Below are 6,349 nucleotides of genomic sequence, written 5' to 3' on the forward strand. Positions count from 1 at the left end.
TCCATTTGCCTTTCCTTTAGTACTGAACAGCTTCTCCAGCATACTTCCCAGGCACTTGTATCCCTTCTGCAACTTCTTGGCAGCTTAGAACTTTTTCCTTTAGTTAAGCCTGTCTTTCTAGGATGGTGCCCCAGATTCTAAGATTACCCTTTTTTTCCTACGCTCCCATTAAAATTCCCATTTTTCTCACTGCCAGGAGAAAAATAATCAGATAATTTTCCATTAAAATGTTATGCTGTAATAGACCACTTAATGCAATAATTCTCCAGGGTGTTTGTATTTTAAAATGTGAAGCAGGAGGGGCACCTGGCTGGCTCAGTCAGTGGAGACTGTGAATCTTGATCTCAGGGTTGTGGGTTCGAACCCCATGTTGGGTATAGGGATTACTTAAAATCTTTAGGAATGATTGGGTGGCTCAGTCAGTTAAGTGTCTGACTCTTGGTTTCAGTTCAGGTCCTGATCTCATGGTTCCTGAGTTTGAGCCCCGCATGGGGCTCTGTGCCGACAGAGCAGAGCCTGCTTGGGATTCTCTCTCTCCCACTCTCTCTGTGCCCCTTCCCTGCTCACGTGCTCTCTCTGTTTTCTCAATAAATAAATAAATAAACTTAAAAATAAGTAAATAAATAAAGTATTTAAAAAATAAAATGTGAAGCTTTATTAAGATAAAGTATTATGATGGCATTTCAGGATTCCTGTGACAGTGCAGTAGGATGTATATATATTTTCATAGGCGGGTAGTAGGGTAGTTGGGGCTTTCCTCTTTCTCTCAGGGTTTTGCCTTGATAAAAAAAAAAATCAAAACTGGGGCACCTGGGTGGCTCAGTCGATTAAGCATCCAACTTTGGCTCAGGTCATGATCTTGAGGTTCGTGAGTTAAAGCCCCATGTCAGGCTCTGTGCTGACAGCTCAGAGTCTGGAGCCTGCTTCAGATTCTGTGTCTTCCTCTCTCTGCCCCTCTCCTGCTCACACTCTGTCTCTCTCTCAAAACACTAAAAACCACTAAAAAAATTTATTAAATAAAAATATTTTGAAAAATCAAAATAGATAAATCTTTAGACTTCTTACCATACGGTCATTGTAGGAAATGAAAAAAAAATTGAGAAATAAGAAAGCAGAGGAGTTTAAACACAAACAAAACCTTGCTTTTATCTAAAAAACAAAACAAACAAAAATAATCAAAGAAGTGTTTCAGAAAGGAAAAACCAATTTATTTAGCTTGTAAGAAAATTACAGGGGCAGCACAGAGCCTGCTTAGGATTCTCTCTCTCCCTCTCTCTCTCTGCCCCTCCCCTGCTTGTTTTCTCCCTCCCTCTCTCTCTCTCTCCCAAAAGAAATGAATAAACTTAAAAGAAAAAAAGTTTTTAAATGGGTCCTTCCTCACTGAAACCTAGCCTCTCTTTAAGAAAGAAAAGAAAATTACAAATGATTGTTGTTTTAAAAAAAAAAATGGTATGGGCAAAGAGTAAAAAATACAAAACTATGAAGTATAAAGAATGATCACAAGGAGGTTCTCCAAAAGAATCCTTTAAATGGCTAACTCCTGAAGTATATTTAAAATAAAATTCCATTTGCAAAAATTACATTTACAGTTAACTTTCTAGAAACCAAGTTACTGTATAAACTACTTTCTTCTGCCTCCAAGAGAATTGTAAACAAACTTCCATTGCCAAAATTTCGTTAGCATCAGAATTTCCCTGGCCAGCTCCCACTCAGGCATTTCTTTACTTACCATTTTCACATCATGTTAGAAAATTGATTTTTGTTGTTGATAAGATTACAGGCTTCCTGAACATACGACTGGTCAGCTTTGAAAGTGGTCACCTGTGGTAACCTGTTCTCTCTTAATAAATGCTACAATGTCACTCAGAAGAACATGGAGGCTCTGACACAAATCCATAGGGCCAGAATCAGGAGGGAAGGACATTTCTTTGGGTTTCCTGTTAGACACAGAAAATTTAGGTCCCGCAGCTATCCCAACCGGCATGCTAAGAACAAAGAATTTCACCCACTCAGTTTACTGTCCCAGATCTATCACACCATGTTCTCTCCCCGGCAGGAAGTCAGTTCTCTGCACTTGCAAATAAAATAAACAAACCATCCATACAGAACTAGTGGACATTTTGCTTTGTTTCTTACCAGATTTCATGAGAGATCCCTGGGTATAATACAATATTAAACTTGAAATCTCTGTATAAATCTTTGGGGGACTCTACTTTCCAGGGAGACGATAAAATGTAGAAGTCCTTTGAATAATCACTTATGATAGAAGCGGCTAAAAATTGGATTCTAAAATCTCCATATCGGGGCGCCTGGGTGGCTCAGTGGGTTAACCGTCTGACTTCGGCTGAGGTCATGATCTCGCGGTCTGTGAGTTCGAGCCCCGCGTCGGGCTCTGTGCTGACAGCTCAGAGCCTGGAGCCTGTTTCAGATTCTGTGTCTCCCTCTCTCTGACCCTCCCCTGTTCATGCTCTGTCTCTCCCTATCTCAAAAATAAATAAAACGTTAAAAAAATTTTTTTTAAATCTCCATATCCACCCTGCTACATATCTTAGGCAGCCTGCTGAACTCTCTATCCTGGATATGATTCTGGGACCAGCCTATGACATCTTCACATTTGTCTTCATTCCCAAGTCCTGATTTGTTGTTGGAAGTACTCCATTGATGTTAATTAACATATTTCAGTTGATGCTATACAAATACTGTACTCCCATTACACAGAGGTAAGCAAAAGGAAATTAAATGGTAATGCTTCAGGAAAATTTCTAGATCTGATAACGCCAGAGGAGGAACAAGAGGTTTCTGCACCTGAATCTTGTGCTTTTGTTGCAGGCAGTATTGTGCTGCTGGCGCTAACCTGGCTGTCTACTTCTCGTTGTCACCCATCTGGGACCTGGGATCTCATGCCTCAAGGTTTAGAAAATGTCAGCTATCTTGAGGGGCGCCTGGGTGGCTCAGTTGGTTAAGCATACGACTTTCGGCTCAGGTCATGATCTCAGAGTTTCATGAGTTCAGGCCCTGTGTGGGGCTTTTCACTGGCAGTGAGGAGTCTGCTTGGGGTTCTCTCTTTCTCTCTCTCTCTGTCCCTCCCCCACTCGCATGTGCGCTCTGTCTCTCTCTCTCAAAATAAATAAACTTAAAAAAAATTTAAAAAATAGCTATCTTGAACCTATCCACTAAATATCTTTTGAGTTTATCTTTTATACTATTGCCAGAGTGGTATTCCTAAACTGAAACCTGATCATGTTATTCTTCTTGCCTCAAAGCAACTCACTGCCAGAGAATAACGTCCAAAATCCTAGCCTGGCATATAAAGGCCTGCCTCTACATTGCTCTCCTCAAAGCATCAGATCTCTTTAGGTATTTGGTCCCACAGAAGAACTCCCCTCTCCTCTAACACTATTCCCTACCTTCTGCCGCACTTCTACCTGGACGCCCCTCCCATCCACCTGGAGAACCCCCTCCACATCTCTCAAGCTTCAGTGCTGTGTCATTTTCACGACGAAGCCCTTTCTGATATGCTCTCGTCGGTCTGAGCTTCTGTTTCAACAAAGTGTGGATCGTAATTCCTACACCCTCCTTTAGCTCAAGAGTCACATGAAGAAAGGGAGCATGAAAGGCCTCTGAAAAATGCCAAACACTATGCAAGTTCCAAGTTATGTTATAAAAGCTATTACGCAATAAGCCTTTTCTCTTTAGAGACCTTATGATTATTATTATAAAATTCACCTCTACAAGTTATAACATTTCTCCTGCTTATTCATTGCTTAAACATGAGCTAGGCTTAAAATGGTGATAAGGTCTGTGCCCACTTCAGGCACAAAGAGATTAAAGTCGGGCCCTCACAAAGAGGATCAGCATGATCTCCGCCCCATGGGATCCGCAGTAGTGAAAAATGTCATTTTCTTTGCTTTCTAGAATTCTATTCCCAAGTTTCATATTTCTTTCCTTTTATCCATGGAATGGTCTTCCTTAGACCTCTCATCCTCTTCTAGTCAATAAATAAAAGTTTGATCTCCTTAAATGACTTTGGCTCTAGCATTGAGTCTTGGTTGTTTCTCAAGCCACCCGATTGGGAGACTGTCACCCATGGTTTCTGGAACACTGTGATCATAACAGGTAACATTTAGTAAGTAATGACTCTGTACCAGGCACTCTTCCATATAATCTCTGAAAATTAGAAAATTTAAACCTCACTACAACTCTCACTTCCTCTCTGCAAAATGGAAATGAGTTAGGAAGATTCAACCCCTTGCCGAAAGTGACAAAGTAGAGTCAGGGTTTAAGCCTAGGAGTCTGACAACACAGTCCTGCTGTTAACCACTGTATTGTAATCGCAGCTCTAATGGACTGTAGAGCAGCAAGACGGCTCTGCTCCCTTGCTCTCCAGAAACTTGCATTTAGTGCAACGGGTGGCGTTGAGCCCAGGACTATGAGAGCAGACACCATATTCACTGGGAACGACCATATGCCACTGTGGGTCACTGCCACCAGTTGGGACGCTAAGACCTAAGGGAGCCAACCCAGGTAAGGCAGGTGCTGACACCCAGGTAGCCATTGAGCAGCAGACCACTGAGGTCAAAGTAATTTGCATATACTGAATCCTCGTGCATTTTGTTCAGTTTTTAACAGAATGGAAAATGATTTTGCCTTATTCATTTCCCTCCACTCCTGAACACCCTTTCCAAAAAGATCTCATTAAATTAAATGTACCCTAGATTGGATCCTGAAGTAGTAAAAAGACATTAGTGGACAACTGGTGAGGTTTGAAAAATTCTGCAGTTTAGTTAATAGAAATATACCAATGTTAATATCCTTGTTTTGATGCATATCTCTTGGTTATAGAAGATGTTAACACTGGGAAAACTGGGTGAAGTATAAATAGGGACTCTACTTTGCAACTTTTCTGTAAATCTAAAATTATTTTATTTATTTTTAAATGTTTTATTTACTTTTGAGAGAGAGTGCGTGCATGCATGTGGGGGAGGGGCAGAGGGACAGGGGGACAGAAGATCTGAAGCAGGCTCTGCACTGACAGCAGTGAGCCTGATGTGGGGCTCAAACTCACGAACCATGAGATCACAACCTGAGCCAAAGTCGGACGTTCACCTGACTGAGCCACCCACGTGCCCCTAAAACTATTTTAAAAGTTAGGGGTACCTGAGTAGCTCAGTCAGTTAAGTGTCTGACTTCGGCCACGTCATGATCTCACGGTTTATGGGTTTGAACCCCGCGTCAGGCTCTGTGCTGACAGCTTAGAGCCTGGAGCCTGCTTTGGATTCTGTGTCTTTCTCTCTGTCCCTCCCCCACTCGTGCTCTGTCTCCTTCTCTCTCAAAAATAAATAAAAACATGAAAAAAAAAATTAAAATTTAAGGGGCATCTGGGTGGCTTAGTTGGTTAAGCATCTGACTCTTGATTTCGGCTCAGGTCATTTGTGATCACGATTTGTGTGATCACGCCCCACATTGGGCTCTGTGCTGACAGTGTGGAGACTGCTTAGGATTCTGTCCCTCTCTCTCTCTGCCTCTTCCCCACTCGTGTACTCTCTCTCTCTCTCTCAAATAAATACACTTTAAAAACAAATAAAAAAATTAAATTTAAAAATACTTCAGTTTAATTATTTTGAGATTAATTTACTAGGCCCACTGAGTTAATCTATCGCACAATTTAAATAAACTTACAGTGGTTTTTACATTTTTCTGAAATGATTGTTAAATCCATCAGTGAATAGAACTGTTTGTTGGCAAAATTCAGGTTTTGAACTCGTCAGTCATAAACACTATCTTTTCAGGATATGGGTTGAGACAAATATGGGTTGAGAATGAGTTACAAAGCCTCATCTTCCCAATACAATGACCAGAACTTTGTATTACCATTGACAAACACAAAGGAATGTTATGGTTAGACAACCATATGATTTCCCTAAAACAGATTCCCTCTCTCCTCTTGACATCCTTAAATTCCAAGTATCATAACCTGGCACACATTTTATAAACAGCAAAGAGAAAGCAAAATAATGACAAATTATGTTGATAACTCAGCCATAATTATAGTACCACGGGTAGGACTCAACATGACTACCTCAGAAAGGACAGTTTTGCATTACAAGTATTATTTTCCATAACAGCCCTGGTAGAGAGGGGAACACGTTGTGCCCAGAGCTTCTCAGTCTTAGCTCAGATTTGAAGAACAAATCAGAAAATGACCAGTGTTGCCAGTCAATGTGATAGTCATCTGAACATTCTTCCCAGATTTTAGACAGTTATGCCTTCAATGAGATGCTATTGTTTAAACACTTGTTTTTCTAGGATCAAAAACCTTTACATAAAGCTATCTGGTTGCCTAATCAGA

Source organism: Panthera tigris, chromosome A2 (assembly GCF_018350195.1).
Source record: "Panthera tigris isolate Pti1 chromosome A2, P.tigris_Pti1_mat1.1, whole genome shotgun sequence".
NCBI classification, from domain to species: Eukaryota; Metazoa; Chordata; class Mammalia; order Carnivora; family Felidae; genus Panthera; species Panthera tigris.